Consider the following 12,652-nt stretch of genomic DNA (forward strand, 5'->3'; position numbering starts at 1 on the left):
TTTCATAACAAAATTTGTATGATTTTTTTTTTTTAAATTCGTAGGTGTGCCTCCATTCAATTTTCATATCGAGAATTTGCATGATTTTTTTAAGTCGTAGGGGCGCCTCCAGTCAATTTTTTATATTGCATATTCGCATTGAAAAAAAATAAGTCTTAGGGGCGCGTCCAGATAAATTTTCATAATTTTCATAAAAAAATGTTTTAGTGTTTAGGGCGCCTCCAGTCAAATTTTTCATATCGAGAATTTGCATGATTTTTTTTAAGTCATAAGGGCGCCTCCAGTCAAATTTTCATAACAAAATTTGCATGATTTTTTAAAGTCGTAGGGGCGCTTCCATTATATTTTTCATATCGAGAATTTGCATGATTTTTTTAAGTCGTCGGGGCGCCTCCAGTCAAATTTTTATATTGCATATTCCGTATTGAAAAAAATTAAGTCTTAGGGTCGCGTCCAGATAAATTTTCATAATTATCATAAAAATGTTTTAGTGTTTAGGGCGCCTCCAGTCAAATTTTTCATATCGAGAATTTGCATGATTTTTTTAAGTTATAAGGGCGCCTCCAGTCAAATTTTCATAACAAAATTTGAGTGATTTTTTTAAAGTCGTAGTGGCGCCTCCATTAAATTTTTCATATCGAGAATTTGCATGATTTTTTTAAGTCGTAGGGGCCCCTCCAGTCAAATTTTTATATTGCATATTCGTATTGAAAAAAACTAAGTCTTAGGGGCGCCTACACTGAAATAAAAAAAAAAGTACAAAATTCCTTTATTCTAGGAATTTTGCCCCCTTTCCTTATTTAGTAATTTGGCTTCTTTCTTCGCAAGAAGTAACCAAATTCCTAAATTTGACAGCATGCTTTGCCAGCCTGAATTGACCAGTGGCGCCAACTTCACTTGATTAATTGTACTGCAGAAAGCTCAAAAAGCCTCGCGAAAAGCTTATTTAGCCATTCAAAGCGACATCTGGTGGCAAGATTAATAAAACGTCTGAAAGCTCATAAGGCGACATCTGGTGGCGGTGGACAGAAACATCATTGCAATTTAGTTTGATCAATTTGTTTATTTTTTTTTTTTTTCAATGAAAAAACAATGCAAAAAAGCCAGTTTTATTCAAAAAAAATCGTTAAAAATACATTAAAAATAATCAGTACACTTCAATTATGTCCACTGGGAAATATAAACTGCCTCTAAGCACTTAAATTGTTCCTCCGGAATTCACCATTCAAAGCCTTCCAGAAGCGAGTCGCCGTTTTCGTTCCGAGTGACTTGCCCGCCGACTCCATGGCCGATTCCCCGTCCGCGGCCAGCAGATCTCAACTTCCGCGACTCGAACTCGGAATCTTGAACAGGAATCGCCGATGATAAACTGCCTTCAGCCTCCGCTGCCATCAAATCCGACAAAAGTGCTGAGGAATCCGCAAAACCGGTACACTCCACGCATTCTGGGTTGGATGGCCAGATCGGGAACAACTGACAAATTGGCCAATTTACACTTATTCTCCATGATGTTGAAATCCGGTGCAACTTGGCGAGACTGGAAAAGTGAACCTAACCTCAATACTTGAAGTAGTTAGCAACGAAATTAAATGCACTTACCGTATTAAAAACAAAATATCCCATACAACCCGTCAGAGGAACAGATGGAACCGATTCTGGTTCCGGAACGGCCCTGGTCCTGGCGGTTCTCCTCGGATCCGCTCGGAATAGTTCGATCGTGACCGCTCGGTTGGAGTTTTTATTTCACTTTGCACTTCACTTTGCTTTTGTTCTGCAGAGCTTTAATCCTCATGAGTCCACGATATTAAAAAAGTAACCCTTGACATGACATCTACTATGAAAAAACCGAAATAAAAACTTGTTTTCGAATTCTCTATTCATAAAAAAGAAATTTAAATATTTAAGGTTTAAAATATTCAAAAGTTTTTATGTATTTGATGTTTATACAAAATTGAAGTATTTAAAGTATTTGAAAAGTTTAAAGTATTTGATGTATTTCAAGTATTTAACGAAATTAAATTATTTTAAGTTTTTTAATGTATTTAAAGCATAATAAGTATTTGATGTATTAAAAGTATAGCAAGTTTTTAAATTTTTCAAAGTATTTTTAACGTATTCAAAGTACATAAAGTATTTAAAGCATTTAAATTATATAAGGCGTTCAAAGTATTCAAAGTATTTAATGTATTAACAGTATTCAAAGTAAGTATGTAAATTTTGATGCAAAGTATTTATTTTATTTGAAATTTTGAAAAAAATAGGTTTTTAAAACATTTATGGTTTTTTAATGTATTTTTAAGTGTTTATGGTATGAAAAGTGATTGAAATTGTGAAAGTACTTGAAGTATTTTAAATTTTTAAGGTATTTGCAGTTTTCAAAGAAAATATGTAATGAAATTAAAATATTTCAAGTACACTCAAACCCCGATGGTTTGACACCAACTGTTGTCAAACGAACGGAGTCACTTTTTAGTTTGACGCCCCTTTTACACGGAGTTTACACACACTATCAAACGTTGTTTTGATAGTGTGTGTGAGCGCCGTGTAAAAAGTGACAGTTCGTCGTATTGAAAGTATTCAAAGTATTTAAAAAAAATTAAAGTATTTATAATACCTAAAGTATTCAAAGTATTTAAAGTATTTGAAGCATTTGAAGTATTTGAGTATTTAAAGTATTTAAACAATATAAAGTATTTAAACTATTTAAACTATTTAAATTATTTTAAGTTTTTGAAGTATTTAAAGTATTTAAAGTATTTAAACAATTCAAAGTATTTAAAGTATTTAAAGTTTCCAAAGTATTTAAAGTATTTAAAGTATTTAAAAAAATTAAAGTATTTAAAGTATTTGAAGTATTAAAAGTATTTGAAGTATTTTAAATATTTAAAGTATTTAAAGTATTTGAAGTATTTAAAGTATTTAAAGTATTTAAAGTATTTAAAGTATTTAAAGTATTTAAAGTATTTAAAGTATTTAAAGTATTTAAAGTATTTGAAGTTTTTTAAATATTTAAAGTATTTAAAGTATTTAAAGTATTTAAAGTATTTAAAGACTTTAAAGTATTTAAAGTATTTAAAGTATTTAAAGTATTAAAAGTATTTAAAGTATTTAAAGTATTTAAAGTATTTAAAGTATTTAAAGTATTTAAAGTATTTAAAGTATTTAAAGTATTTAAAGTATTTAAAGTATTTAAAGTATTCAAAGTATTTAAAGTATTTAAAGTATTCAAAGTATTTAAAGTATTTAAAGTATTTAAAGTATTTGAAGTATTTAAAGTATTTAAAGTATTTAAAGTATTTAAAGTATTTAAAGTATTTAAAGTATTTAAAGTATTTAAAGTATTCAAAGTATTTAAAGTTTTTAAAGTATTTAAAGTATTTAAAGTATTTAAAGTATTTAAAGTATTAAAAGTATTTAAAGTATTTAAAGTATTTAAAGTATTTAAAGTATTTGAAGAATTTAAAGTATTTAAAGTATTTAAAGTATTTAAAGTATTTAAAGTATTTAAAGTATTTAAAGAATTTAAAATATTTAAAGTATTAAAAGTATTTAAAGTATTTAAAGTATTTAAAGTATTTAAAGTATTTTAAATATTTAAAGTATTTAAAGTATTTGAAGTATTTAAAGTATTTAAAGTATTTGAAGCATTTGAAGTATTTGAGTATTTAAAGTATTTAAACAATTTAAAGTATTTAAACTATTTAAACTATTTAAATTATTTTAAGTTTTTGAAGTATTTAAAGTATTTAAAATATTTAAAGTATTTAAAGTATTTAAAGTTTATAAAGTTTTTAAAGTATTTAAAGTATTTAAAGTATTTAAAGTATTTAAAGTATTTAAAGTATTTAAAGTTTTTAAAGTATTTAAAGTATTTAAAGTATTTAAAGTATTTAAAGTATTTAAAGTATTTAAAGTATTTAAAGTATTTAAAGTATTTAAAGTATTTAAAGTATTTAAAGTATTTAAAGTATTTAAAGTATTTAAAGTATTTAAAGTATTTAAAGTATTTAAAGTATTTAAAGTATTAAAAAAATTAAAAAAAATTAAAGCATTTAAAGTATTTAAAGAATTTAAAGTATTTAAAGTATTTAAAGTATTTAAAGTATTCAAAGTATTTAAAGTATTTAAAGTATTTAAAGTATTTAAAGTATTTAAAGTATTTAAAGTATTTAAAGTATTTAAAGTATTAAAAGTATTTAAAGTATTTAAAGTATTTAAAGTATTTGAAGAATTTAAAGTATTTAAAGTATTTAAAGTATTTAAAGTACTAAAAGTATTTAAAGTATTTAAAGTATTTAAAGTATTTAAAGTATTTAAAGAATTTAAAGTATTTAAAGTATTAAAAGTATTTAAAGTATTTAAAGTATTTTAAATATTTAAAGTATTTAAAGTATTTGAAGTATTTAAAGTATTTAAAGTATTTAAAGTATTTAAAGTATTTAAAGTATTTAAAGTATTTAAAGTATTTAAAGTATTTAAAGTATTTGAAGTATTTTAAATATTTAAAGTATTTAAAGTATTTAAAGTATTCAAGGTATTTAAAGTATTTAAGGTATTTAAAGTATTTAAAGTATTTAAAGTATTTAAAGTATTTAAAGTATTTAAAGTATTAAAAGTATTGAAAGTATTTAAAGTATTTAAAGTATTTAAAATATTTAAAGTATTTAAAGTATTTATAGTATTTAAAGTATTTAAAGTATTTAAAGTATTTAAAGTATTTAAAGTATTTAAAGTATTTAAAGTATTTAAAGTATTTAAAGTATTTAAAGTATTTGAAGTATTTTAAATATTTAAAGTATTTAAAGTATTTAAAGTATTCAAGGTATTTAAAGTATTTAAGGTATTTAAAGTATTTAAAGTATTTAAAGTATTTAAAGTATTTAAAGTATTTAAAGTATTTAAAGTATTTAAAGTATTTAAAGTATTTAAAGTATTTAAAGTATTTAAAGTATTTAAAGTATTTAAAGTATTAAAAGTATTTAAATTATTTAAAGTATTTAAAGTATTTAAAGTATTTAAAGTATTTAAAGTATTTAAAGTATTTAAAGTATTTAAAGTATTTAAAGTATTTAAAGTATTTAAAGTATTTAAAGTATTTAAAGTATTTAAAGTATTTAAAGTATTTAAAGTATTTAAAGTATTTAAAGTATTTAAAGTATTTAAAGTATTTAAAGTATTTAAAGTATTTAAAGTATTTAAAGTATTCAAAGTATTTAAAGTATTTAAGGTATTTAAAGTGTTAAAAGTATTTAAAGTATCTGAAGTATTAAAAGTATTTAAACTTTTTAAAGTGCCCGAAGTATTAAGAGTAATCACAGTATTTGAAATATTTAAATTTTTGAAAATAAGAAGATTTAAAGTATTTAAAGTATTTGAAGCATTTAAAATATTTAAATTATATAAAGTATTCAAGGTATTTAAAGTGTTAAAAGTATTTAAAGTATCTGAAGTATTAAAAGTATTTAAACTTTTTAAAGTGCCCGAAGTATTAAGAGTAATCACAGTATTTGAAGTATTTAAATTTTTGAAGTATAAGAAGTATTTAAAGTATTTTTTAATATTATAATAAAAACTTTAAAAATAAGGAATACTTTTAATACATCTAAAAGTTATTGAAGTATTTTAAACATCTACATTGAAAACTTTAAAAAATTTAAAGTATTTTAATACTTTAAATACTTTAAATAGTTTAAATAATTTAAATACTTTAAATACCCTGAATACTTTGAATTCTTTACATACTTTAATACTTTTAATACTTTAAATACTTGCAATACTTTAAATACTTTAAATACATTAAATACTTTAAATACTTTATATACTTTAAATACTTTAAATACTTTAAATACTTTAATTACTTAAATTACTTTAAATACTTTAAATACTTTAAATACTTTGAATACTTTGAATACTTTAAATACTTTAAATACTTTAAATACTTTAAATACTTTAAATACTTTTAATATTTTAAATATTTTAAATACTTTGAAGACTTTAAATACTTTAAATACTTTAAATACTTTAAATACCTTAAATACTTTAAATACATTAAATACTTTAAAAACTTTAAATACTTTAAATACTTTCAATACTTTAAATACTTTAAAAACTTCAAATAATTAAAAAACTTTAAATACTTCAAATACTTTAAATACTTTAAATACTTTAAATACTTCAAATACTTTAAATACTTTAAATACTTTAAATACTTTAAATACTTTAAATACTTTAAATACTTTAAATACTTCAACTACTTTAAATACTTTAAATACTTTAAATACTTTAAATACTTTAAATTCTTTAAATACTTTAAATGCTTTAATTTTTTTAAATACTTTAAATACTTTAAATACTTTAAATACTTTAAATACTTTAAATACTTTCAATACTTTCAATACTTTAAATACTTTAAATACTTTAAAAACTTTAAATACTTTAAATACTTTAAACACTCCAAATACTTTGAATACTTTAAATACTTAAAATACTTTGAAAACTTTATATACTTTAAATACTCCAAATACTTTGAATACTTTACATACTTTAAATACTTTAAATACTTTAAATACTTTAAATACTTTAAATACTTTAAATACTTAAAATACTTTAAATACTTTAAATACTTTAAATACTTTAAATACTTTAAATACTTTAAATACTTTAAATACTTTAAATACTTTAAATACTTTAAATACTTTAAATACTTTAAATACTTTAAATAATTTTAAATACTTTAAATACTTTAAATACATTTAATACTTTAAATACTTTAAATACTTTAAATACATTAAATACTTTAAATACTTTAAATACTTTAAATACTTTAAATACTTTAAATACTTTAAATACTTTAAATACTTTAAATACATGAAATACTTTAAGTAATTTAAATACTTTAAATACTTTAAATACTTTAAATACTTTTAATACTTTTAATACTTTCAATACTTTTAATAATATAAATTCTTTAAATACTTTTAATACTTTCAATACTTTTAATTCTTTCAATACTTTTAATAATATAAATTCTTTAAATACTTTGAATACTTTAAATACTTTTAATACTTTAAATACTTTTAATACTTTTCATACTTTTCATACTTTTAATTCTTTTCATACTTTTCATACTTTTAATACTTTCTATACTTTTCATACTGTTTATACTTTTTATACTTTTTATATTTTTATACTTTTCATACTTTTTATACTTTTTATTGTTTTTATACTTTTCATACTTTTTAATACTTTTTATACTTTTAATACTTTTAATACTTTTTATACTTTTTATACTTTTTATACTTTTCATTCTTTTTATACTTTTTATACTTCTTATACTTTTCATACTTTTTATGCTTTTTATTTTCTTTTTATACTTTTTATACTCTTTATACTTTTTATACTTTTTATACTTTTTATACTTTTTATACTTTTTATACTTTTTATACTTTTTATACTTTTTATGCTTTTTATGCTTTTTATACTTTTTATACTTTTTATACTTTTTATACTTTTTATAATTTTTATACTTTTTATACTTTTTATACTTTTTATACTTTTTATAATTTTTATACTTTCAATACTTTGATATTTTATTTTTTTAATTTGAGCGAATTATTAAATTTTGATTATCTGAAAATATTTGTAAATGAAAAAGTTTTATTCTGGCATTTATGTGGATCGATCATCAGAATCCTGTCGAAACAAGTCAAGCTTGACCAGCGTCTCTCGAGAACAAAAGAAAGAGGAAAGTTCAGACTGTTAAGCTCTGAAGAATAATTCCGAGTTTCAATATCAGATGGCGCAGTAGCGCAAGGGAAGCTTTGCTGTCAGTTTAAGCTCATTTTTCCAAAGAAGTATCAGAATTCCTAAATTGGGCCAGCAAATTTAGGAATTGGGTGACTTCTCTGGCAGAAGTTGGCAAATTCCTAAATTTTAGGAATTGGGTTCCTTCTTTTTTTTTTTCAGTGTATAGTTAACTTTTCATAATTTTCATAAAAATGTTTTAGTCATTAGGGAGCCTCCAGTCAAATTTTTCATTTCGATTTGAAAAAAGCAAAAAAAAATCTCTTTGGCTTTTTAGCAACATAGCTAAAAAAAATCGGCTCTTCGGGCCGAGGGGCGCATGAGGTGTAACTAACTTAATTTGCCAGAGGGGGGGGGGGGGGGTTAAACCCCTAAAACCCCCCTTGTACACGGCCCTGCCTCCAGACGCCCTTCATTGATGCACGCGATTGCACGGAGAACTTGGACTATGAAGAGAATATGAGTTTTTGAGTGTAGAGTGAGATGTTGATTGAAGTTGTTCCATTTCAGCCGTAAGAAGCTTCCGGCCAACACGTCGAATGAGCCATTGTGACCAATTTTGCTTGCTGAATCTATAGCCTTAGGTCATGATGGGCACGATCTAGATCATGTGTCTAGCTGCTGGAGCTAAGTTTTGGAGCGTTTTGGAACCTGACCACATGCCCCTGAAACACAACTAACTTGGAAACAACGTGATTAGATCGTCCCGCTGTATAACTTGATAAAAACGCTTGAATAAAGAAAACACATCTCAATTTAAATGAGTTTTATTCATCTTTCTTGACTTAAGATCAATAAGGTGTTGGTAAGGAAAAAGTTAAAAAAGCGTAGCGAAAACAAGCCAAAGTGGGTGGCGCTTACTTTCTCTTGATATGCTGTTTGTTAAGTTGTTTGTAGACCTATTTTCTTTGGGAGGCGCGTAATCAGGTGCACCTCAGCCAAGAATGTATCAACGTCTTTGGGCCAACAACGCGGTCGGGGTTGTATCTGTGCCTGATCCGGCAGGAATCGGTGGCGTTCGTGATGCCGTACATTGCGCACGACCAGTTTCACCAGTACTACGACAAGATGAGCCCGGTCGAAACGCAGCTGTACCTGCGGAACCGACTGGTGGCTTTGAAGCGGGTGCACGACTTCAACGAGATCCACCGAGACGTCAAGCCGAGCAACTTTCTGCACAACCGGAAGCAGCAAAAGTTTCTGCTCGTGGACTTTGGTCTGGCGCAGGACATTAGCAGACGTGGCGTTGAAGAAAGTGCCGGCTGAGGACCGGTGTTGGCACTGGCGCTGGGGACGAGGGGAATCAGCAGGGTAGCGAAGTCGTGGTCCAGCAGAAGCAGAAGAAGATTAAGCTAGAAGCAGACAACCTGGAGAACAGTACAACACCGGCCGGTACGGAACCGAGCGGAAAGCAGCAGCAGCAGCAACCGCCGGTGGTTTTCAAAACGTTTTTGAAGCAATCCAACCAAGCTCTCGAATATTACCAAGGATCTCTACAGTTCGCTGGTCAAGTCGACTGTTTTGACAGTTCAATTTAAAAAGAGTGAAATTTTTTTACAGAGGGAAACGTCATCAAAACCGTAACGCCTCAAGTCACTGAACAAAAATTGGTAACTCTCATTTTAATTTTCCAGAATGCTGCGATGTGTACCGTGTGTACCGCGTTATGGGGTCAAAAATAAATAGCCAGTTTACCCTCTCATTTCCCTTCTCTCTGGTACTTACCGCGTATATAGTGATAATTTGGCGTTGTTAGACTTAATTGATATGAATGTTTGTTAGAATATGCGATTGAGTGTCTGAAATAAAAGTGGAACGTGCTCACCGGGCGTCTTTCCACCTTCATCAAAATTTCATGCTTGAATTCCATGTAACCAGTCCAACTCCCGGCAGCCCTCAGCAGCTCAGATAATCGAATGAAACCACGATAATCCGTCCGTTCCCAACTTGAATGCAAATAAAACGACGACATACAGCTGCAAGTGCTGTCTTCGATAATCGTAAGGCAGCGGGACAAAATCTACAAGGGGGAAACTCCTTTTGAAGACTTCACACACTCAGCCGTGCTGAAGCAATCCTGGTTTTGGAGTTTGGTCCGAAGGCGGGGAAGCATTCTATTTGAACGGATGGCATCTATTTCCGTTGTCTTGTAATTGATACCGGAACTACCAAAGCACCACCGCAGCCACTAGCAAAGTCCAATAATGGCGTATATTTCAATAACTTTTGTAAACATTTTTTTCTTGAAAATTGAGAGTTGAAAAATGACAGCCGGAAAAACACGTCTTACTACACGCCCGGCTTACTACGATCATTTATGATCTCAATAATTGAAGTGAATTGCAAAAATCATATAAATACTGCAATTTATGCTCAAAAAAAATCAAGCACATTTTTTTTATGGAATTATCACTGTAAAATCAAATGATATTTATTCTTGTCACAAAAGCTTCCTTTAAAAATAAACATTGACCGATATAACGATTATGTTCCATAAATGCATCCCGGTCACGAGGAATTCTGGCAGAGTTACCCAGTCACGGCGTTCTCACAGGATTCTTACAGAAATCTTACAGAGCGAAAATATTCTTACTAGAACGCTGCCATCATCCTACTAGATTTTCTCAAGAATTCTTTGAGAATTCTAGCTCAAATGCAATAACCGGTTCTAGCAGGAGCCGGCGAAATCATCCGGTTCTGTAAGAATCCTGCTAGAATGCTGCCAGAACTATTCTGACAGATCTGCTGCTAGAATTCTGTAAGAATTTTGCTAGAATTAAACGGAAAGACTTTCTGCTAGAATCCTGCTAGAATTCTGCAAGAATAATGCTGTCAGATGTTTCTGTTAGAATCCTGCTAGAATTTTGTTAGAATGTGAAGACCAAAATGTTTTCCGCAGATTAAAGTGATTTATTTAATTTATTCCACGATTCTACATTTCACCTAACACACTATTTTTGAGGATTACGTATCCTACTCCACTTTCCACTATTTGCGCCCGCTCCGATCCGTCCAAGCGATTGTTCCTGGGCCATTGTGGAATCATCGATTTTGACGATGTCCAGGGTTTCGCCAGAAAATCCACCTTGTTTGTATAACTGCTGAAATAAAGAAAAAAATTATTATTTATGTTGGGTCATTTTCTTGAACAATTAACTTACCGAGTTGGTGGCAAAGAAAAAACGTCATTCTCCTTCGACAAAAGAAAATGAAAGAACTTGACCGAACAAGTTGACAAAATGGCGGCAATCGCATTCGCCTCAAATCGGTTCAGCGAATGACGTCATTTTCGACAGATTTTGCTCTGTCAGAATATTCTAGCAAAATTCTTACAGCATTCTGACAAGCCTGCTAGAATAATTCTAGCAGGATTCTAGCAGAACAAGCTCTGCTAGAAATATCCGTGACTGGGTAGTTCTGCTAGAATCCTGCTAGAATGATTCTAGCAGGCCTGCCAGATTTCTGTAAATATTTTGCTAGAATATTCTTACAGAGCGAAATCTGTCAGAATTTTATAACAATTTAGCTAGAATGTTCTGACAGAGCAAAATATGTCGAAAATAACGTCATTTCCGCTGAACCGCTTTGTGGCTGCCATCTTGTAAGTAAATGTGTTCGCACAGGTCAACAACATTAGTCATATCGCGACGTTTTTTCGATAAAAACGCGGTTTGTCTGCGGTGCCGGGAAGCACAACATTTGGATGTCATCGACGAAAGCACGAGGAGCATATCCCAAAAAAGCAAAACATCCAAAATGTTCCGCTAAGTTTGTGGATCGATTGTGTGCCCGTGTGCCAACTTTTCCGGAACCATTCGGACCAGCCGGATCTGGTAGAATCCTGTACAGCTGGTACTACGTGCAGACAACTTTATTACAAGTGGATTTTTTAGGTAAGCACAGCCATGAAAAAAAATTAAACAAGATTGATTTTGAGGTTACCTTTTTTTCTTCAGATCCGCATAGTCCTCCTCATCATGAAATGAGCCGCTCGTTTCCTGAACGATAAAACTGGACGCTTCTGCCGGTTTCAAAACTACCACAAAAGTAGAAAAAATAAATTGAAATTGCACAAGTGAAATAGTGAAAGCGAAGTACCTGAAAAAGTGTGTGCCTGATCATTGTACAATTTATTGTGATGTGTGATGTATTTGAATAAAAGAGATTTTAAACTGGTTTTATTTTGCTAGCGCAAAGCTAGATAAACCCCAATCTGCTTAAAACATGATTTAGCTCCCAAAATTGTATTATCCGTTCTTTTCTAGCAAAATTCTGGCAGGATTCTAGCAGGAATTCCTGCCATATCATTCTAGCAAAATTCTTACAGAATTCTAGCAGGATGGTCTGTCAGAATAGTTCTAGCAGAACTCTTACAGAACCGGTTGAATTCACCGGCTTCAGCTAGAACCGGTTATTGCATTTGAGCTAGAATTCTCAAAGAATTCTTGAGAAAATCTAGCAGGATGATGGCAGCGGTCTAGTAAGAACATTTTCGCTCTGTAAGATTTCTCTAAGAATCTTGCGAGAACGCCGTGACTGGGCACCGGCTTCTGCTAGAACCGGTTATTGCATTTGAGCTAGAATTCTCAAAGAATTCTTGAGAAAATCTAGCAGGATGATGGCAGCGGTCTAGTAAGAACATTTTCGCTCTGTAAGATTTCTCTAAGAATCCTGCGAGAACGCCGTGACTGCCCAGTCACGAAATATTCTAGCAGAGCTGGTTCTGTCAGAATCCTGCTAGAACCATGGAACGTTTCTGCTAGAATGCTGTTAGAATATCCTCCTCAGTTAGAACTCTACTAGAATCCTGCTAGAACGCCGTGATTGGGTGGGATGGCAGGTACATCAA

At 28.7% G+C, this 12,652-nt stretch overlaps 1 long non-coding RNA gene across 1 annotated transcript; it reads right to left on the minus strand.

Moving 5' to 3' along the window:
* Window positions 1–1,088: 1,088 nt before the first annotated feature.
* On the minus strand, window positions 1,089–1,745 carry LOC119767716. Its single transcript, XR_005277668.1, has 2 exons — window positions 1,600–1,745; window positions 1,089–1,537 (listed from the first exon to the last, which is right to left on the minus strand). It is a non-coding gene; the product is annotated as an uncharacterized LOC119767716 (long non-coding RNA).
* Window positions 1,746–12,652: the final 10,907 nt, after the last annotated feature.

Source organism: Culex quinquefasciatus, chromosome 2, assembly GCF_015732765.1.
Source record: "Culex quinquefasciatus strain JHB chromosome 2, VPISU_Cqui_1.0_pri_paternal, whole genome shotgun sequence".
Taxonomy (NCBI): Eukaryota; Metazoa; Arthropoda; class Insecta; order Diptera; family Culicidae; genus Culex; species Culex quinquefasciatus.